A 23573-nucleotide genomic window follows, 5' to 3' on the forward strand; every position below is an offset into this window, starting at 1 on the left:
ATTGTCAGGGGTTTTAACCACCCAACCTCGGACCACAACAAATCCCCACACGATCTCTAACGAGAAAGGCCCTCCCTACCCAGAATAGACAAGAGTCATCTTACCATTCTCTGAGCATCAAGATATATATATATCACGCCATACGTCTTGGCAGCAGGAGATCACCATAATAGGAAAACGCATGAGCTTCATATTAAATGTTAATATTTTTAAGTGTCATAACTAGTAATGGATTATATTAATGATGATTCCCTTTTCACACCTTGTCACCTATCTTCTCGGCTACACATCTGGATGAGTCCCCAAGTATCCAAAATTCTCAAAACAAATGGTTCTATTTATTCAAGAAGATTACATTCAATCATTATTTCACATTCTGAGATTATATTCTTGACAACATTCTTCCTGAGTGAAACTTGCATAAGCTATAGAAATGTTTTATGTGGCATTATATGAATACTGATGTAAAGTTCTTCACCTCCTCAACCTATTCAGTCCTCCAAATCGGTGATTTCCAGGTGTAAACAAATTAAAGATCACAAAGATACTTCACAACTTCTTCGCCACATAGATTCCTTGGTGTGGATTCATTTATCATCTCTTTAAGAGAGAAAAGAATGAATTAGGTTCTGATCAAGATTGTTATTCAAGTTTATTGTAGCTTATTCAAGGTTATTACTCTAAGTTAAAAACAAGGATTATCAAGAGATATTAAATAAGAATCTTCTCTAATCGTTTCAAATTGAATGGAAGAAGGTGGGTTCAGAATTTGTCTTTGACTTAGTACTTTCACAACTTGGGATTTAGTTATAATTTGACTCCAACATATATTTGCCAAATTGTACAGCATGGTTTTCATTACTAGGATCAGAATACAAACGTATAAATATCTAACTTCATCTCACATTCCCTTGCATCTCAATGAAACTGTATAATAATAACAATATCCTTATCTTCTACTGCTGTTGTTATAGAAAAGAAAAGAAAAACTAATCCTTTTTGAAAACAAGATAATCAATATAAAGCTTCACAAGATTATCTAGAAGAACGACTTCAATAAAAAAAATGGTTATCACATAACAAATGCTGATAGTGCGTCTTTAAAGGATCACCTTTTGCAATCAAATCATATTTATAAAACAATTCACATGATAAAAACACACCAAATGTTATAACACTGAACAATTTTACAGAAACCGTCTCTGACCTGCTACTTGAATGATCTCACAATGAACCTAAAGAAAAATGCATCAAACTCTTGTCACTGTAATCTTCAGAAGTATGTACTGATCATACAGGACAAGCAACACGCTTAGCAATAACAATATAATTATCACATAGATTAGAGATTATAGGCACACAAAATGATCAGAAACTGATCATACACAGGATGCCTGAAGCGGATAAAACAAAAACAATAGATATTGTGATGCATGAAGCAAACACGATAATCTCCCCCCCTCTGCCATGATAATGGCACACACACTTTGAATAATCAATGCACACTTCAATCTCTCCTCTCTACGCAACACTGATTGGAAGGACGTTTAAATTCATAAGAGAAAGAACACCCCCCTGCTGGCAGTCGAAAAGGAACTATTAAATAATAATAAAAAGACTGACTTCACGTCTTCCTACAGTTACAAGAAGAACCGAGTTTCTTTGGTTTCTGCCGATTACTCAAAAGATTAATAAACTATTTGAATCCAAGATGACCAAAAAAATTAAATCGACTATGAAGAGAGAAGGAAATAAAAAGGAAATGTTTTTAATGTCTGGAACTAATACGGAAGTCTAGAAATAAACCAACAGTTTGACCCTATGGCTTCCAAAACATAAAAGATGTAACACCATTCGAATTCCTAGTCTAAATGAATTAAAAACATAAATTCTATTAATCATGCCAACAATAATCGGTTAAAAACAAGAATAATGAAAGGAAGAGAATAGAATTATAAAATTTAAAATTCAAAGATTATAATAATATAATTGTTAAAATCCGAACATTATTATAAAATACAACTTTCAAATTTATTAAACAAATTATATTATGACAAAAGATAATTCTAAAAAGAAAATTTAAGATATGTTTTATAAATAATTTAATTATTTTAATTAAATTATTTATTAAATAACACAATTATTATAATTAAATTATTTATTAAAAAAAATCATGCAATTCCACAGATGTCTTCTGTTGCAAGTCTGCCTGCCCAGTGATGGTGACACCCTGTCTAATTCTTTTCTGACAATGCTTCACCCCTTTGGCATGCTCCTTGCAAGAAATTTCTTTGTAATTAAATTATAAATTATATGATCATAAATAATCATAACAGTTTACCTTTCATCCTAATTTCATGAATTTGCGATTAACGATCAACTAACATGTCATCTGCACTTGAAATCATAACGACCAACTAACTTACCATTTTGCCAGATAATATCAAATTAAACTCCCAACTGACTTCATGTGACCTAAACGTCTATATTTCAAGCTAAGTCAAAAATTGGGATGTAACATTGAGCAACCACAATAAAGTTTTTATAGACATTCCTCTCGGCATACCACTGCATCGAGGGTTTGAACATACTATCGAGTTGGAAGCAAGAGCCAAACCAATCGTAATCACACCATACCGCCATTCCAAGAAATTCAAAAATGAGATCAAAAAGACGATTTAGTAATTGCTAGAGAAAGGATGGATTCGTCCCAATTCTAGCCCTTTCACGTCGTTAGTGGTATTGGTCAAAAAGAAGGAAGGAAGGATGCGCATGTGTGTGGACTATTGTGCATTGAACCAAAAAACAATAAAGAATAGATACCCCATTCCGAGGATAGATGAGTTCCTGGATGAATTGCATGGCATAGTTTATTTTTCAAAAATAGATTCTTGTTTCAGATACCATCAGATCTGCATGAGGAAGGAAGATGTGAAAAAGACGGCTTTTCGTTGTCACTATAGGCATTATGAGTTCTTGGACATACCATTCGGATTAACAAATGCACCTGCTACATTCCAATCGTGCATGAATCGCATCTTCAACAAACAATTGCATAAGTACTTATTGGTATTTTTTGATGATCTTCTTATTTATAGCAGGACATGGGAGGAGCACCTAAAACATCTAGATGAAGTCCTAAGGATCATGAAGGAGCAGTCTTTGTTCACCAAGCAATCCAAGTGTAAATTCGGTATGAAAAAAATATTGTACCTGGGACATGTTGTCAGTAAATATTGAGTTTAAGTTCATCAGGAGAAGATTCAAGCTATCTTTGATTGGCATCCCAAAAAATCACTCACAACTTTGCGACAATTTTTTCAGACTGTGCAGTTATTACTGGAGATTCGTTAAAGGATTCTCTCATCTCAATGCACTCTTAACGGATTTGACAAGGAAGCGGTCTTTCCAGTGGAACGAAAAGGCACAACTCACTTTTGATAAGCTAAAAGAGGCAATGAGCACTTGTCCCGTACTTGTATTACCTAATTTCACTCAACTGTTCATTCTGGACTGTGATGCATTAGGAGAAGGCATTGGTGTAGTACTGATGCACGACAGACACCCCATAGCTTATGAGAGCAGGAAGCTTACACAAATGGAACGCTTATATTACATCTATGACAAAGAAATGTTGGCCATCGTACATGCACTAACCAAGTTTCGACAGTATCTGGTGGGTGTCAAGTTTGTCATCTGTAGGGATCACGATAGTTTGAGATATTTTCTGAAGCAATGGAACTTGAATGAGAGACAAAAAAAATGGGTAAGCAAGGTTTAGGCTTTTGATTTTGACATTGAATATGTGAAAAGAAAGAACAATGTGGTTGTAGATTCCTTACCCAGGAAACCTGCCATCTGCTCACTAAACTAGATTTTAGCTAACTGGAAGGCACATTTGTTGGTAGAATATTCCAAAAACACATTTGCCTATGAGCTAATGGATGGCAACACCCAAGATGATCAATATAAAGTGGTGGATGACATTATCTACTATAAGAATTGAAGTAGAAAATCTTAAAGGAAGTACATGACTCGCCCTTGGCAGGACACTCGGATTTTCTCAGAACTTACAGAAGTATCCGAGAGAGATTTTCACGGAAAGGACTTAAAAGGGACGTGTTGCAGTACATAAGAGAGTGTGTGGAATGCCAACAGAACAAATCCGAACATACTTTATGTGTTGGGTTACTACAACCTCTACCAATTCCAAAACATAAGTGGGAAAGTATCTCGATGGATTTCATAATGGGGCTTCCCAAGGTGAATGGAAAGGATTGTATTTTTGTGGTGGTTGGCAAATTGACAAGGTATGCACGTTTCTTCGCCATCCCCTCAAATTTTCAGGCCGCACAAGTTGTCGATCTATTTTTTAGAGAAGTCTTTCATCTGCATGGGTTACCCTGAAAGATTGTCAATGATTAGGATGGGCGATTCATTAGTATCTTCTAGACAGAACTGTTTTGATTGACAAGGACAAAATTGTCACCAAGTACTAGTTACCAACCTCAAATAAATGGACAAACGGAAATTGTGAACAAGTGGCTCAAAGGTTACCTTCGAAACTATGTTCGACACAACAACGGGTGTGGGTCAAGTGGATACATCTAGGAGAATATTGTTACAATACCACATATCACATGTCCATTGGGATGGCAACCTTAGAAACTCTGTATGGGTACGAACCCCTCTCCTTCATCGACAAAGTGTTGGGAGACAGTCGCGCACCAAGGGCAAGGGACTGGCTTTAGGAGGGATAGGACATCCTACAATACCTGAAGGAAAACCTACAATGGGCACATAATCAACAAAAGATGTACACCAACAGACACCGAATGGAGAGGAGTTTCAAAGTAGGGGACTTGGTTTATCTCAGGCTTCAACCATATCGATAATCCTCATCGAAGGAAAAGGAAAACGAACAACTAAAGCCACGATTTTATGGCCCCTATCGCGTAGTCTGTCGCATTGGTGAAGTCGCTTACGAGCTAAAACTTCTAGAGGGAAGCCGTATTCATAATGTCTCTCATGTTTCATGCTTGAAGAAGGCCGTAGGGCAGAACGTCATACTAGCCACAAGCCTTCCACTACTCAATGAAGAAGGAAAGCTCATATTGGAACCAGCCAAGATCATCGAAGTATGTGATAAGACTTTACCACGATGAAGGAATATTTGGTGCATTGGAAGCACTTGCCATTGGAGGATGTGACGTGGGAGGACGAACACATTCTTCAGCACCCGGCATTGCATTTGCTTGAGGACAAGCAAAATTTGGGCAGGAGGACTGTAATGTTCCCATTATAAAATAAATCATTTATCAAACTATTGTTAATGAGCCGATTGATTTAATATATCTAGGGCCCATTTTTATTTTGTTTCCATAGTTTGTGTTGTTGTCGGCTATCCTTGTACACACTCAGAAGTTTTCCCGACAGGTTTTAAGCACGGCTTGTAGGTAGTCTTTATCTATGCAATTTGGATTATTTTCTCTGTACTGCGAATTCCTGTTGGAGTTCTCTATTGTCGCCATTTTGGAAGTGAAAGACCTTCCCTATTTGGTTTATCTAGTTTCAATGAGATTTAACCCTCAGCCTATTCCATCGCCTGTAACACTTCGCTCAGATCTAGCAAATCGGAGCACCATCTTTTGGCAAATCTCATTGAAGATTTTGTGTTCTATATTTCATTATTGTTTGGTTCTATTTGATGAATTTGGAACTCCAAGTTTAAATTGCATGATTGAGTTTTCCACCACCTGCACTCCATTCATCTTCCCGTACTCTAGGAGAATAGTTGATCAAGAACAATACACCATTGTACGACATCCCTTGTATTCAGTATGGACTTCCTGTTACACAGTATTCGTGACCGTATGACCCTCCTGCTACATAGTACCTTTGACCGTACAACCTTCCTATTGCACATCCATCCACCTCCACCGCACTTCTTCTCTCCCCCTTCGCCATACAACAAATTGATCCACCGTACAACCCTACCAATACCACCATACAGACTGTTCTAAGCCACCGTACGGCCTGTAGGTGTCTATCATACAACCACCTTATCTGCTATTATATGGCCTCCATCATCATTTGTACGGCCCTCCAAAGCCAGCACTACCATACGGCCCATAGATCCATCATATTTCGTACATTGTTTGTTGCATACATAGAGGTAGGGAACATCACACAAATCATCATAGATAATGCGGTAGCATATGTGGCAGTATGATGTAGGAGTATCAGCACAAGCAAAGATCTTCATAGAAAATGGAAGGTTGATAAAAGGCAAAGAAGACTATGCACGAGTTAATTGACATGTTCTAGAGCCTATCATGGCCTTAGGAGGTTTTAACAAATAACAAAGTTGTAATGAATCCTAAAGGACCTGTGAAGGACCTTAGGATCTCAAATGGTGATTTATGTGTAGAGAGGACTTATGGATTCAAATGAAGTCCTTAGGAGTCTAGGATTGATTAATTTGGTCTAGAGGACCTATTAGGCAAGTTGGCAAAGTTAGATTGTTGTTTTAATCAATAAAATGTAAGTTGGAAATTCAAATTCTTGAATTCCAATGGTTAACTTTCTTTTGGGGGGAAAGTTGTTTTATGCATAACTAAGTGGTATGATGCTTTGATGCAGATGATGATTGAATTTACAAGCATTACCATACAATTGTAGACCTAAATCCACTATTTTGCAAGTCTGATTAAAGGTACTTCTGATTTCGATATATCAACAATTAGTAATTCTAAGATTTGATATATTATGCTACAAGTTTGATGAAAAAGTATGTTAAAATCTAACTATAGTTTTGTATGGCAGATTATACACATAGCTGGAGATGATGGTCAACACCCCAAGTCCAAGACCATAGCTCAAGATGGCTAGGATTTCAATAGAAAATATGATCTTGTTGGCTAAATATTTTGTAAGCCATTGTAACCACCACTTACAAAATGAGAACTTTAGGCAACGGTGTAGTCAGATAAATCTCTCCTCTTAGCAATAGGGGAGGCTCCCTTCTTACCATAGATGGCTACGACAAATACCTAACTGGAATTGACAAATGGATGGTTCACTGGATCAATTCCTCTTCTTTCAAGAATCATCGTACACTAATAAACCTTTAATATTTATATGTGATTCAAAGTCATGGGACCCTTAAGAGATGTAATCTATTTTGATGGTTGTATGTATGTGAGTTAATGCTTCCGTTATATTTTATCTGTTGTTGTTAAGTTGCTATTTTTTTTTAAAATTGTTTGACTAACTTTAAAAAAAATATGTTTGACGAACTTGGTGAAACTTTAGGTTAATTTCTTTTGGGTTCCCTAGCGGGGCATTACATCTAGTATCAGATTTCGAGTTTCTACATTGGGAACTCTAGGTATATTGGAAAGCCACTAGTTGATAACTAGTTAACTGATAACAAAACATGAACTATTATCTGTATCTATTACAAACTTGAACACTTAAACTAGTTAAACTGAAACGAAACTTAAACAGTGTTTCATATCTATTACTACTTGAACACTTTGAAACTTCAAAGTTGATTTCTTGAAACATAGAGAAAAACAAAACTTGAATAACTCTTGAGTTGGATTTCATACATATTTTCTTATGATTGTGCTTTAAGGTGGTATGCCTTTGATTGACTTTGTGAGCATCTTTGTTGTTCTTGTTTGAGTGTTTGCAGTGAAGTTTTATCCTCCTATAAGGGGAATGGTTTCAATGGGACCCACACAGTGAGAGCTTTAGTTTTATTTTTCTTGTACACTTCCAGGAGTAAGCCTAAGTCTAAGGGTAGTGGATGTAATGCCTACCCCAAGTTTACTTTTCATATTGTTTTGTCAAATTCTTTTAGGCCAATTTCATGATTAGCAGTAGTTGGTTACTGGATTTGATTAGATGTTATTTCATACTCAGTTGATTTATGTGTTGATTTCCTTAGTTGTTTCATGTGTTCATGATTATTCTATGATAATACATGTATGTTCATACAGTGATTTGATTTATCTTATGATGATAGTTAGATGAATGGTTTATATGTAGTTCTATGGTTACCTACACCATATTTTCATGTGTATTGTGTACTTGACTATTTTACTTTATGATTGACATTTCTAATGTGCTCGAAGGAGGGAATTGTAGTCACCTGCTAGTCGAGATCTACTCGATGCACCACTTCCGGCCATTGCCTGTTTAGTTTAGATTTTATGTATACGTACATGCATGGATTTTATGTAGATTGCAGGTATCGGACATCGACTTCTCTGAATTACCAGGATGAGTGTGCCCTATCGCAATATCTCAATGGTAAAAGAGGGGATATAATTCTTGAGTCCAAATACTAAACCCTAACTCAATTGTCCTAGAAAGTAGGACAAGTATCTGAGTTGTTTACCCGTTCGAATTTGTCAAGTGACGTGAATTCATGATTTTGACCCTGGAGTTTGATTATGTTCTTTGTCTTTAGTTGAGTTGTCGTATTTAGTCTTGTGGGTCTGTTGTGATTTTCAATTATAATTAAATCAAATTATAAGATAATTTAATGATTTAATTTAATGAGAATTTTCTAAAGAAAATTCAATATTTAATTGTATTTAATTGATTGAGAAATTAATTACATAAAAGAACTAAATTTAAATTTTTTTATTAAAGTTCTAATCTTGGTGTATTTATATTTATTTAATTTAATAATAATTAATATAGGAGTTTCATTTTAATAATAAGCTCTAAATAACAGTATTAGTTAAATTAATAAATATTTAATTAAAAACATTTCATAAATTAATATAAGAGTGAAAGAAATTGATTTAATAAAGTTGTTTTAAATAAAAGTTGCAAAAGGTGCACATGAAATTAAAATGTAATAAAATAATAAAGGAAAAAGGGGTTTCGCGTGATTGCAAAAATGAAAGCCCTAATTTGGGGAAAAACTCTTTATTAGGAAATTAGAGTTCATTTTTCCATACAGAGGTTTGCAAGAGTCGATTTCTGAGAAGAGGGTTTTCGAAAGAGAAGGAACATTCTTGTGTATTTTGTGCGTTCATTTTTTAGCATCAGATCCAAGTAGGATCTCATGAGTTTTGCACAGTAGTTTTTGCATCGAAAATATCTATCTTCGCCGTGTTTGATTGAAATTGTTTCAGATTAGATTCAGGTTGAAACCCTTGTGTATGAATTTTGTTGTTCTTCATTTTTGGAAACCTATGTAAGCAATTTGATGATTTGAAACCCTTGTTTGATTAAATTGGTAATTCGTAATTGGATGTTTGGATTCAAGCAGGGTTTGGAGAAGAGAATCAAAAAATTTATATAGAAATTCAATTGGTTGAATGTAGTTGTCCTATCAAATCTATATCGAAATTTTATAAAAAATTAATAATAATATAATTACCACAATAATTAAAAATTACTGTGATAATATATTATAATTTTGTTTGTTTTGCATTGGGGGGGAGGTATTTTATTTGTTTGTTTCTACTAAAAAAATGAAATTTAAAAAAAAAAATATATATATATATATTATAACATTGTTTAAAGGTGGGTGGGGCCACCAATCCCTCACCCACCCTACAACTGCATGTGCAGGCTGCAAGGCAGTACGTCGTTGTTGTTGCTATTGCAGTAGTGGCTTGCCGTGACAGCCATTCATATAGGCTGGTTGGCCTTTAAACACGCTAAGTTTTAATTTTAAAAATTTTAAATTTTTTTATATTATTATTATTAAATTTTATTAAATTAAAGTTTTGTAATTTAGTTTATTTAATAATAATTAATTTAATAAAATTGCTATTATTAGTTTTAATATATAGTTAGTATATTATGAAATTTAAATACTTGTTATTATTAATATTTTAATATTAAGATATTATTTTATTGATAAGGTAATAGATATTATAATCAATAATTAATAATTATTATTAGAAGTTGATAATAATATTTAATTACCTTAATGGGTTAAATACTAGTTTTATATAATAAACATTTTATCAATTACTTTATTCATAATCTTTCAATGAAGTAATTTGGTGATTGTAACTTTACTTGGAAAATCAATTGTTTTTAATTAAACTCGGATTTTTTCTAGATGGTTTAGTTTTATATTTAGAACTGATTCATCTTTCTAAGGAACCTTGGATTAATTGTGAATTCAAAAACTTTAATATTTATGATACTTGGAAAATGAAAACTGAAACTCTAATTGTATATCAAATCTTGTGTCTTCAAAATGAAAACTTGAAAACCTATAAGTAAAAATTGAACTCTTGTGTTTTCAAAACCTAATGAATTAAGAAAGTTACTTTTGTATGTACTTTATGTGATGTGTGGTTTACTGATGTTGGGTTCAAGTTGACTTAGTACTTTGACCAAATCAGAGTGTTTACCAGAGGTTGGGGGTTTGTTCTGTGATGATGTTATGTACACGATCCTTTATACCTGACTATGGTAATGTTTCATGTGTTGTCTATGATGAGCTTTGATCAATGTTTGTTAGTGTTTTCCAATTCCTGTGTAGAACTGAGGTGAATGGTATGATTTTTTTGGTGTAACCTTTGAATCTTCGATCAGTTATCTTTTGATGCTTTCCAGTTACTTGTATAGGAATGAGGTAATAATTATGACTTTCTTGTTGTAACCTTTGAGCTTTCGATCGGTTATCCTCTAGTGCTTTCCAGTTGCTTGTATAGGACTGAGGTGATTATTGTGTTTTATCTTTGGTGCTTTCTAGATGCTTGTATAAGATTGAGGTGATATTGACATTTGACCTTTAGGTGCTTTCCAGTCACTTGTAAAGGACTGAGGTGATTTCTATGTTTTATCTATAGATTCTTTCTACTTGCTTGTGAAAGACTAAGGTGAACACTGTGATTCTATGATTTGTACTCTTATGAGCCTAGGGTAGGTAATTTACGTGTGCGTTGAGAAGTGGCTTGCAATGGAGGCCGAGGCCTAAAGTGACTGCTTGGGTAACCCATTGTAAGTTGTTTTAATAAGTGATAACATTTCATTAAATGAATTTTAAATGAATTAATAAGAGTCATTGTTTTTCCTCGCCCATGCCCCAAGTGCTAGTATAGGCTAGGATGGGAGTAGAGAGGATGCCTTGTCTATACGAAAGGATACTGGTGCCGCATAGAGACACTAGGGGGTTGGAGTCTAGAGTGGCTACTAGAGTAACCTTAGAGTTGCCTCATGTGATAACACTTGCCCACTTACATAATAGATTTCCTACATATCTTTGTTGCCTTTGGGATTAGTTGATACTTGTATCTTGGTACTCTTTGAGATAGTTTTCTTTTAGGTGTTTCATTGACCTAGATGTTGGTTTTGACTTGTGTTTTAATATCCGTATGGGACTTGAGTTTATCTCCTCAGCACAGTGGGAGTAGGCCATTTAGGTTCCACGAGGTCAAGTGGTAGTGTATTTTCTTATACCATTGAGATTCAACAGCTGAATGTCATTGCTAGATGCATTTGGGCAGATGTTCTTTTCTATCTGATCTTGTATTTCTGTTGGATCGTTACATTCTATAGTATTGTACTTGATTATCAAAGATCTTATGAGATGATGTATTTTATTTTATAATGTATATTCTTTGATCTTTTCATACCCTTTGACTTGTACAGTGGATGATTATGCATTCTGGTTATGCCAAGTCACATCCTTTGTAATTGTATATTATTTATATGGATTTGTAGTTGTGATTATTCTTTGATGTGGATATTGTTTGTATTGGATTTAGTATTAATAAACCTTTTATATTTATATGTGATTCAACGTCATGGGACCCTTAAGAGATGTAATCTGTTTTGATGGTTGTATGTAAGTGAGTTAATGCTTCTGCTATATTTTATTTGTTGTTGTTAAGTTATTTTAAAAAACTATTTGACGAACTTAGTGAAACTTTAGGTTAATTTCTTTTGGGTTCTCTTACGGGGCATTACATCTTGCTAAGATAATATTGGTGGCTTAATAGTTGAAGTAAGAACCTTCAGACAACAGTTATAACTTGACTTGTGTGGTTTATAGCAAGAACACAAAGTCTCTTACAAGCAACCTTCTTGAAATAAAAGGGTGAACAACTAATAAAGCTCAAAGTCATTGTTTAATTATTCAAATGTGAAATCATATACTGAGAAGTAAAGCTCAAAGTCTTTTAAGTCCTAGTACTTGCAGTCACTATTAAATTATAGCAATCTTGTCTATGAAAACTCAAAGTCTTTCAAAAACAACACTAATTACTCAAATGTTTCATAAAGAGAGAAGTAAGAAAGACGAATTAATCAATGCCACCTAAGCAAAAAAGATTGATTCCAAGTCTCACAACACAAAGTTTGGGAAAAACATGCTTCTTTATTTAGTTCAAAGATGTGCAACAAGTAATACAAAGCCTTCAAGTTACAAGCCCATCCTTTTATATAGAAAAAGATGATTATTTACAATGACCTCTCTCCTTTATATAGGAAAATAGTCCACTAAGTGATTATTTTAAAGATGTATATGCAATGAGTCTTAAAAACTCCATTTGAATGCATTAATATAATTAAAATAAACTATATATGCAACAACGTATGTAAATGAGTTAGATTTTCTCACTTTAATTAATTGAATAAGCTTAATATATGTAAATACATATTAAAAACCCACTTAGCACATTAGAACATGCTATTGCATATAAAATGTCCATTTAATGTTGGGACTTATAATTTATTGGGAGTGGTGGATTTTCATGAAGTATTTAGCATGTAGATGTATGCAATGTGTACTAAAAACTTCACTTTTATACATTTAAGTTATCTCATGTATTCATATTTAATATTTAACTATAGTTTTTAATAAAGTAACATGAAAAATGACTATTTTCATAAAACCAAAAAAACTATGGTTAAATCAACTCAGAATGAGTTGAAATTTTTAAATGGACATCAAATCAACTTTAGATATTAAATGTAATTTTAAATCATGCAATTACCAATAAAAAGCCCACTTTTATGAGGTTTTTAATTAAAATATGCAGTTGACCTGAAAAACCCCACTTTTTCCCTTATAATTTGAGCTAGACAACTCCAACTTGGACCTAAGTTAGCTCAAACCAAGAGGAATTCCAGCGACCATTCACCTAAGGCAAAAACCAAACCAAAAACTATTTTCAACATGAAGAAAAACAAAGAAAGGAAATGAGTTCACCACAAATTTGGTGTTTGCAATGCAAGAGGTAAAACTCTTACCAACAAACAATTAGGGATAATCTCAACGGAAAACCTTCAAAAGAACAAATAGACAAGCCTACACAAAGAACAATTCAAAGATAATGAATTGTTTTTTTTTATGCCTCATCAATGCATTAAAACAAAGAGAATGCACCTATGAATCCATAAGAAAATTGCATAGGGTTGCCTCAATATCACAAAATTGAGGACAACAGATGTGAAACATTGAGACTAGAAAGTTGTAAGAAATTTGACAGTCAAGTACAAACAAGACGTTTGCAAACCAAAGATCAAGAAAATGGAAATCAAGTCAAGTCAATGTGCAAAAATTCAAGGAACAAATTGTGAAAGAGAAAGAATCCAATCTATAAGCCAAGGTAATAAGAAGATTTCCAAGGGTAAAAGAAGTTTATGAAGACGATAAAGGGTATTTATCAAGTTGAGGTAAAGCTCATTCACCTTTAAATAATCGAAAGGTTCCAAGTGTCCTAATGGAGGGGCTTAATCATATTATGTTTAGATTCATTGAATTCGCCAAAAGAGGAAAAGTCAAAGAAGATTTGTTGTAAGCCTATGTAGTATTTTATCATTGGCCCATTGATGGGTGTCTTATCTTGCAAGCTCCTACCTAATCTATTTTCTTATTGGCCTATGAAAGCAATGTAATTTTCTAACTGGCCCACAAGGAAGTACTTAATTGTAACTGGTTAGCATTTAATGCTCGTAGTAGTTAGGTGGATTAGGGCTTTGGTGGATAAATCTTGGCCCTTGATCTTGAAGTAATATGTCTTTCATTTTAATTGGACTATAAAAGACCAAGGCCACCTCATTTGTAACTTATGAAATTAGGAGATTAGATGAGAATGAGATTAGATTAGCTAAGGAAGGGAATTCTTGAAATTGTTGCTATAATGCTATCAAAATTATTCCTTTGCTCATTGTTGATTCTCATGGTGAATATTTGTGATGTTTGGAGTCCTACATGGTTTCTTTACTTCCTTATATTATATTTCATTTCATGTTATGTACAAGCAAAAGTGAATGAAAGGAAGATATTGTTGAATGGTGATTAATGATAGAACTTTTGTTCATATCTTTGGAGCCTAACTTGCAAGTGTTTAACTTCTATAGGAAATGTTCATTTAGATCGCCTTCATAGGGTAATTGAATGAGTATTGACAATGTGAAAACCATTCCCGCTTCCCTGGAAGATAACACCCTCCTATGCTACTTGACACAATGAAGAAAGGACTGTCAAATTAGCCATCTCAACTTTTATACTTTGTAGTATGTTTGAATGGAAGTAAATGGAAGAAGTTGAAGTAGTTGATATCTATTGATTGAACAATGTAAATTCCTTTGTGATACCCAACATATCACATCATTAAAACTAAGTGAAAATCTACAATAAAAAGGAACCTTGGGGTTGTCTCATTTGTCACACAATACATGTACATTGTTTAGCATATAAGCATCCTTATTCAAGAGTGAGTTGGATTTGGTGTTTCATTCTAGAATACCAAGTATTCGATTCTGAATGTTGTAGTGGCATGAAACTCATAACAAGTACTAGAATAGCATATTCCACATTTGTATGTCCCATAAAACAAGAAGTACATCCTGATAATGTGACCCTTTAAATTATCTTCCTTGGTTGAAATAATATCAAAGAGAAAATAAACAAAGGAAGGATTCTTGAAATTTCTGATTTTTAAGCCCTTGCAAAGTGAAGGGAATGATAGAACAATTAGCCAATATTTTTCGCAAATAATGTTTGCAGCATCTCCCTAATTGTCAAGCAAACTCAATCAACGTCAAATATCTATTAAAGCATGACTGAAATTTTGAGTTCCTCTTTCTGAAGGAAAAATCAATGTAGGCAATACAAAATGGTTAGACCGATAGCAATTATATTTCTTGGCTAATAATTTCCTTGCAATGAAAAGATAGGAACTGCACTTTAAAAGTCGCTTCCCATGTCAAAAGAGGGAAAAATAATTATCTTTGACACAAAAAAGAAGAGGACAAAGGTAAAATTACATTTGACTAGAAGAAAACACACATCAAAAAATTAACAGACTTTGTCAATGCCATCAGAAGTACTACCTTGAAAATAATAATGACAGCCGATGCAAAATAATTGCATAGGACTGCAACTGTGCATCCAATAAGAAAAGGAAATTCCAAAATTCCAAAGACCTTGGAGACGTCTATGCATATGTAATGTTCCGAACGGTTTCGGTAATGTTCTCGAAAGTTTTGTAAATGCTCCCAAGAGGATTTTGCTCTGATACCACTATAATGTTCCAAACGGTTTCGGTAATGTTCCCGAAAGTTTCAGAGATGCTCCCAAACAATTTTGGTAATGTTCTCGAAAGTTTCGGAGATGCTCCTGAAAGGTTTCTGCTCAAATACCACTATAATGTTCTGTTCTAAAGTTTCCTTATAAAGTCTTGTAGTTTTCTCTAGGTAGTCTTGCCATATGCTTCAAGTGGTCTAGTTGTGTGCTCCAAGTAGTATCCCTTAGTGTTTCAGGTGGCCAATGCTTCAGGTAGTTCTCCCTTAGTGCTTCGAGTGGCCAATGCTTCAGGTAAGTGCTTTAGTCAGTGCTTCAGGTCAATGCTTTGGGCCAGTGCTTCAAGTCAGTGCTTTGGGTGGCTGTCAGCCGACTGATTGTTGTCGGCATTTTTGTATTGTCGGCGATGTTTCTGTGGCCAACAGGGTGATGGTCGGCGGTATTTTTGTATTTTTGTATTCTGTAGCCGACGGGGTGATGGTCGGCAGTATTTCTGTATTTTGTGGCCGACATCATCGGTAGATAATTTGTAGCGGATATAATGTTGTGGCCGACAAACTCCTTCGGGAAGGTTCGATGGTAGTATTTATATCTCTTCGGGGATCATTGTAAAGCATCTTCAGATCTGATCTTGTAAGGGTCTGGCATATGCGAATATAATTCTGCTATTCAGTTCCATTGTCTGTGTGCGTTGATTCCTTTACCAGTACGGTAAACATTTGGCGCCATTGCCCGATGGACCTGGTACGCAGGCAGGCAGATGGAAATTAAATGCCGAATCTGTTGAATAAAAATCAGAACACGATGAAGGATAAAGATGAGATTCGCGTAGCTCATGCTAATTTAATTCTGGCACAGCAGGCAGAGCACCGAAGGAGATTCCAGAAGATTGCCGACGAAAACCGAAGCGCAGAGGAATTGCTGGAGGAGACTCAACAACAGGTGGAGTTGGTGGAAGAAGCATAGGAGGCGTTCTTGAATTTGTGTTCGCCGAGGGAAGAGAATTCAGATGGAAGAGCATCGACTCGCACGGCTCGAAGTGCCGAGGGAGCACGAGCGTGGAGTGACCTCTTCGTCTGAGTTACACTTCCGCAGGAAACAACTTCAAAAGATCCTTCTTCTTCACCAAGGTTCGCAACTGTTGAGACCTCCGGTGTGGGAGTTCAGATCGCTGGTGTGGGAGTTCAGACTGCCGGTGTGGGAGTGCAGACCGCTGGTGTGGGAGTGCAAACCTCCGGTGTGGGAGTTTAGACCGCCGGTGTGGAAGTATAGACCATTGGTGTGGGAGTGCAGACCTCCGGTGTGAGAGTGCAGAGCTCCGATGTTGGAGTAAATAGCGCCAGTATTGCAGGACCGAGCAACGCCTGTTTACAAAAACCAATCATGATGGCCGGACCAAAAGAGAAATTGCCGAAGTTCAATGGAGATGGTACGGTCGATCCCATTCGACATTGAAAAACATGTGAAATGATCTGGAAGGCAAATGGGATAACTAATGAAGATGACTGGATGAGGCAATTTTCGGCAACCCTACAAGGGGTAGCGCAATTGATTGGTTTTCGGATATGGATCCACAAAAACTAAATAGCTGGGATAACATTAAAAAGGAGTTCCTGGCCGAATTTCAACTGTTACAGGATGATAATGAAATTGTAGCAGAAATCTTCAATACCAAGCAGGGAAAGAACGAAACCGTCCGCGTTTATGCTAAGAAATTAAGAGATCTGATAAACAAAATGGAGAATAAGCCGGCGGATGGACTTCAAAAAAGGTGGTTTGTGGAAGGTCTACGCCCTAACCTGCGGAAGAAAATGAAAATTGTGCCGTTGTCGTCATACACGAAAGCCTATAACAAAGCATTGAATCTCGAAAGTGAGCACAAGACAAAGAAGAAGAAGAGGACTACTTCCTCTGATTCTGATGACGACGAGCCTTCCAGCGACAATAGCGGTGATGATGAAGGCAGTAGTAAGAAGGTCCTCGCCCTACAGAAGGATATGATCCGCATGATGAAAGAATTTAAAAACATGCAGAAGGAGCCAAAAGGTAGTGAGTTGTGGTGCACGGAGTGTAAGACCGACAGTCATACTAAAGGATCGTGTCCAAAGAAACAATTCTGTGATATTTGTCAGATCGTGGGCCATTCGACGAAAGAGTGCCCCTTTAACATGAAGACAAGAGGATCTCCGCAGCTGCTTCTCACACAGGAGGCTTCCCCGTCGGGTAGTAGCGGAAACACGAATACTGTCGGTGCTACGTCTGGAGGATACAGGAATAATCGGCGTGGACAGACAATAACAATAACAATACGAGCAGAAGCCGAATTCAGTATGATGCAAATGGACGGCCGATTATTTAGTGCCGCGCATGTAACTTGTGGGGGCATTTTGCACGGGAGTGTCCAACGGCGAATACACCTTAACTATTGTGCCGATGGTGCGTACCCGGCGATCACGACGACTCAAAGTGTCCAAAATCCAGAGTGAACTTGATCACTATCGAGGCGGATGAGGAAGAAGTTCTGGCAATTACGCGGAAACAAGCAAAAGAATACTCGACCCCACCGAAGAAAAGAGGAAATTAACGGAAGCATGGGCGAAGGTTGAAAAACTATCCCAAGCAGCAACACCTCCGGACACCGCTGGCACTTCAGCGAGGAACTTTGCAAAACAAAACATTGTACAACAGATCTTACAAACGGAGGTACCGGTCAAGATAACTGACCTCCTTCTCACAATGCCCCAGTTACAGACGACCATTTTGAACCATACACCATTTCCGAAAGCAACGGAGGACACAAGAAGGGACAGTAGTGCAATGGCAGCAACAGACCCAATGCTTCTGGCTCTCACGACGGGAAGGTATCCGGTGATCGTCGAGATGGGGATTTTGGAAAATGTTTTGACAGACACAATTGTTGACGGAGGGTCCGGCGTGAATGTCTTACCAGAGGATACCTGGAAGAAGTTGGGAAAGCCGACGCTGTGACCACCTACATTCCAGTTGCTCACGGCAGACTAGTACGGGATCAAACCTTTAGGAACCTTGAGGGCACAACCGGTAACCATTGGTACGCAACCATTTTTATTGGATTTCGTAGTCATTCCATTGAAAAGAAAAGGATATGATGCTATTCTAGGACGGAATTGGTTGGTGCAAGCAAAAGTAAAACATGATTGGAAACGAAATACCCTATCAATGGAGCGCGGAGGCAAAAGATTCATAATTGACCTGCACACACAAATGGTAGGTGAGGAGGCAGCATCGTCAGACTCAGAAAGTGAAGGCGACAGTGACAACAAAAGAAATGACGATGAAGGAAAGAGGAGAATAGAACCAAACGACGAAGGAGTATTGACACTAGGAGGATCAAATGATGATGACCTAGACTCGGTAAATGGCCTTTACCACTGGTAGATAGAAGACTACGAATTGTTTCCGAATTGTAATATGCTAAGGGTCGACGAAGGTGAGGAAAAAGAGGAAAATGAGTGTCTGAAGGAATACAGGGCAGCGGAAGAAGGAAAGGCGGTTACGCCTGAAGCTGAGGGGAAGAACATACAGTCCAAACTAGAAAAAGAAAAGATCCCACCATTTGATACACGGTGAACGGACCGCATAGAAGGAAAAGAACACATCGCACCATAAAATTACTTGAAGGGTACCGACAGCAAGGAAATAAGCTAGATGCACGACAATCGCAGGCATAGTGGGCAACGGAGGTAACACAGAACAGACATAAGGCCTGGCATGATAAACTCAGTAGGTTTCAGCCGGGGCAATTGGTACTCAAGTACGACGGTCGGGATGAAAGCAAACAAGAAAGGTTTAAGGCAAGATGGGTTGGACCATATCAGATCCGGGAGGTCAACAACAATCGAGTGATAAAGTTGGGGATGTTGAACGGGCAAGATATACCTCCGCAGTCAACGGATCCTACCGTGCGAGGAAGATGTCGTCACTGTCACCGTCGTAGAATGATCAGATGATTCCCTCGTCGTCATCGTTGCAGAATGGCGATGCCTAGAGGCAAAATTGAGGCACCTCTGTATTTTTATTTTTGGAAAAAAAAATTTTTAAAAAAATTGAAAATTGGAAAAAAGAAAAAATCAAAATTTGCGGGAGGTGCTTCACAAGCACCTGTCCGCGGGAGATGCTCCGCGGCATCTGTCCACGGGCACCTGTCCGCGGTAGGTGCTCCGCGGGCACCTGTCCGCGGGAGGTGTTCCACAGGCACCTGTTCGCAGGAGGTGCTCCGCGGGCATATGTCCACGCGCACCTGCCCGCGGGAGGTTCTCCGCGGGCACCTGTCTGCGGGAGGTGCTCCGCGGGAGATGCTCCGCAGGCACCTGTCCGCGGGAGGTGCTCCACAGGAATCTATCCACAGGCACCTGTCCGTAGCAGGTTGTCCGCGAGGTTCTCTTCCTGTTGTATTCACGCGACGATTCTATTGTTTATTAGATGCAACAGCCTTTGGCGGACGAAAAGATTTGGCAACACCTTCGGACGAGCTTGGCCCGTTATTCTCTTCACCGCGGCTTATGTGCTTAGCCATGGGCTTCCGGAGGAAGGATTTTGGAATCCGACTGTGACATTCGGGCTGTTCCTGCCGAGGAAGCTTTCCTCTATTTTTGAGGGCGCCATCTAAGGAGCAGTATTAGAATACATCCACTGTGATTCTCAAAATTTTGTGTTTCTCATTGCCGGAGGAGATATTTCAGCGAAAGATTGTTGGAGTTCTGTTTCTCATTTGTGGAGGAGAGAGTATTCGAGTCTGTGTAGAAGATGGGTGTGAGGGGTTTTCTTTCAAAAAAAAAAAAAAAAAAACGACGACAAATTCAAGTTGTTCGGAATGAGTAGCAGATGATGCCAAAAAGAAGGGGAAGCATCAGTGGTTGCCAGAAAGAGTGTAGAATCGGCAGAAAATGACAGAAATGGTGTGTTTCGTGCAGTTTTCTGTGGGTTTCGAAGTGCTAATTTGGTCTTGGCGGCGAGGGGCGCTGCCCCTCGACCCCCAGTCGTTGTGGATATCAATCGTGGGAGTCTGACCAATTGAGAAGACTTGAAGCTGCTGCAGGCATAGTGTTGTGTACCAGAAGCACTTGGAGTAGGTGTTGGTTGTGAGGCTGTCTTGGTGGATGCTTAGAGAGCTCGAGAGGAGCTGATCGTCCAACTAGAGGCAGTGCAACAACACTTGGCTTAGGGTACCCAGGACTTGGAAACAGAGAAAGTAGCGTGGGTGGCTATCAAGGTCAACTTGAGAAGACAGTATTGTGTTAGCAAAGGCTACAGATGCAACGGGACGAACCTAAAAAGTAATGTGACAGGAGCAGATTTTTCTTGTTACAGTTAGTCCGTTAATGTATTTTGTTTGATAATTTGTCTCAGATATTTTGTTAGTCGTCAGGAGACGACTTTTTCTTTTTGGGGGGGATGGTGTCAGCCGACTGATTGTTGTCGATATTTCTGTATTGTCGGCGGTGTTTCTGTGGCCGACGAGGTGATGGTCGGTAGTATTTTTGTATTTTTGTATTCTATAGCCGACAGGGTGATGGTCGGCTGTGGCCGACGTCGTCGGTAGATAATTTGTAGTGGATATAATGTTGTGGCCGACAAACTCCTTCGAGAAGGTTCGGCAGTAGTATTTATATCCCGTCGGGGATCATTGTAAAGCATCTTCAGATCTGATCTTGTAAGGGTTCGGCATATGCGAATATAATTTTGCTATTCTGTTCCATTGTCTGTATGCGTTGATTCCTTTACCAGTACGGTAAACAGTGGCCAGTGCTTCAAGTTAGTGATTCAGGTCAATGCTTCGGGTCAGTGCTTCAGGTCAGTGCTTCAAGTTAGTGCCTCGGGTCAGTGCTTCGGGTGGCCAGTGCAACATCTCGATCACTGCAACTAGGCGTCATAGTACAAGCAAAGGGGAGGCCATACAATACAGGCCGTACGGTGTAGTGTGGGGCAACAAGTGGTGCCGTATGGTGATGGCAAAGGGTGCAGCTACGGCCGTACGGTGACCCAAGAGGCCGTACAGTGAATGACCAAGGTGGTTGTACGGTGGATGCAAGGAGATGTAGGAAATCATACAGTAGGTGTAGACATTGAAATGAGAAGGCCGTATAGTAGAATGAAGAGGACCGTACAGTGGTAGTAAGGGAGGTTGTACAGTAATTGCGCAGAGTGTTGTGAGAAACGAAGGAGGTATGGAAAAAAATGATTTCAAATATGCACTTTAAACTATTAATTCCGAATTCATCAAATAATGCCAAACAAGAATAGAGATTCGAACACAAGCAACCTTTAATTAATAATTGCCAAAAGATGGTGCTCCAACTTGCTAGATCCGAGCGAAGTATTACATGCAATAGAATAGGGTGAGGGTTGAATCCCATCGAAATCGAACAAGCCAAGTAGGGAAGATCTTTCACTTTCAAAATGGTGAACAACAGAGAATCCCAACGGGAATTCGTAGTACAAAATAAATAATCAGAATGCATATCTACGACTACCTACAAGCCGTGCTTAAATACCCGTCGGCGAAAACCTTTCCAAGGGTGTATAAAGATAGCCAACGAAAACACTTACCAACCGAAACTAAAATAAAAATAGGTCCAAGATATATTAAATCAATCAGAATCACAAATACAAATATTAACTTGAGCCACATATTAATTAAGTAAAGTAACTAATTAAAGGTCCTTATATTATTTAAATTCTAGGACCAATTAATTAATTAATTAAATTTAAAATTTACATTAAAATTTGGGTACATGACAGCATATACATTAAGACCGATAAAAGTTTAGACATACAGGTCAGAGAGACCATATATGGCACTAACAATATCAAGTTTGACTTTAAACAGTGGGACAAATTATTTTGTTTCAACTTCAACTTTTCAATCATCCAAAGATTAACTGTATCATTGCTCTTTTCTCAAAAGTGTGCAGTATATCATTGCTGGTTCTCAAACCATTAGGGACTACACCCAAACTCCCCCAGTAAGTAGGATCTCTTGTCACATAAGAAACTTGATAATAGTGAGGAGGGTCTAGCAGTGGAGGCCAGAATTGAGAATATAGACATCCAATTATATCACTAAAATAAATATCATCGATGAATAATGAAGTATAATACTATCAATGTCAAAGATTCAAATGTGATTATTCGAACCTCTCCTCAAGTTTTAACCACACCAAGGAAGAGGAAATGTTGCAGTATGCAAAATATTGTTTTGTGTGATACCCCAGGTTTTTTTTTTTTTTTTCCATTTAATTTTGTTCTCTTTTGGGGGCAGTGCAAGTATATGTGGAGTCCCCAAGTAAAAATTTTGGCCTGCCAAGTTGAGTATGACTCTAAGTCATCAAACTTTGATCTGAACCATACAGAAATAGAATCAAGAAAGATTTACAAACACCAATCGCCCAATGTGTGAAAACAACCTTATCCTCAGGTTTCGCTACTCATTGATATGTATCTTGGATCTTACAACAGAGACTAGGAAAATATCACAAACAAAAAAAAGTAGGAAATAGAGTTTTCTGACAATACTGTATGTTTACAGTATACATTCTTCATTAGTATGGATCATTAAAATGTTCAATGTTATGGATGTATGTCGGTACATAAGGCCAAGCATAGAAAATAAAAATAATAATATTGAACGCAAAAGATTAATTTCAATTTACATAAATACAACGAATGAATCTCATCACAGCTAAAGTCAAAACAAAATGAATTCTGATACAAGGTATATAATAATGACGAGAAGGCATGCTGTTGCCAGACACAGATGGGAAACATTAGTTTTTGATAAACCAGCTGAAATAGTGATAAAGAAGAGGAGTTTATAGTATTAGTAAATGCATACCTTTATGGTAATTTAAACTTGTAGATTTTTTGATCAATCCACCAATAGCCTTTTTAGTTAAAGTTCCAATTGGGGACTCTCTTTCGGAAGCTCTATCTTTAGATAAGTCTGCAGCAAATTTCAAAGATGCTACATGGTCTTTGCTTGACTTTTTTGATCTTAGTTTCTCACGTGAGGCAACTG

At 37.3% G+C, this 23573-nt stretch overlaps 1 pseudogene across 1 annotated transcript in view; it reads right to left on the reverse strand.

Moving 5' to 3' along the window:
- The window catches only part of LOC149560554 (ribonuclease J-like), a 314963-nt pseudogene that overhangs the window by 42479 nt on the left and 248911 nt on the right, over positions 1-23573 (reverse strand). The window contains exon 17 of the transcript XR_016363705.1: positions 23391-23570. The product of XR_016363705.1 is annotated as a ribonuclease J-like (transcript). The remainder of the gene's footprint in view (positions 1-23390; positions 23571-23573) is intronic.

This window comes from Cupressus sempervirens, chromosome 4, assembly GCF_028749045.1.
Source record: "Cupressus sempervirens isolate cs-2001-9-10 chromosome 4, ASM2874904v1, whole genome shotgun sequence".
Classification (NCBI taxonomy): Eukaryota; Viridiplantae; Streptophyta; class Pinopsida; order Cupressales; family Cupressaceae; genus Cupressus; species Cupressus sempervirens.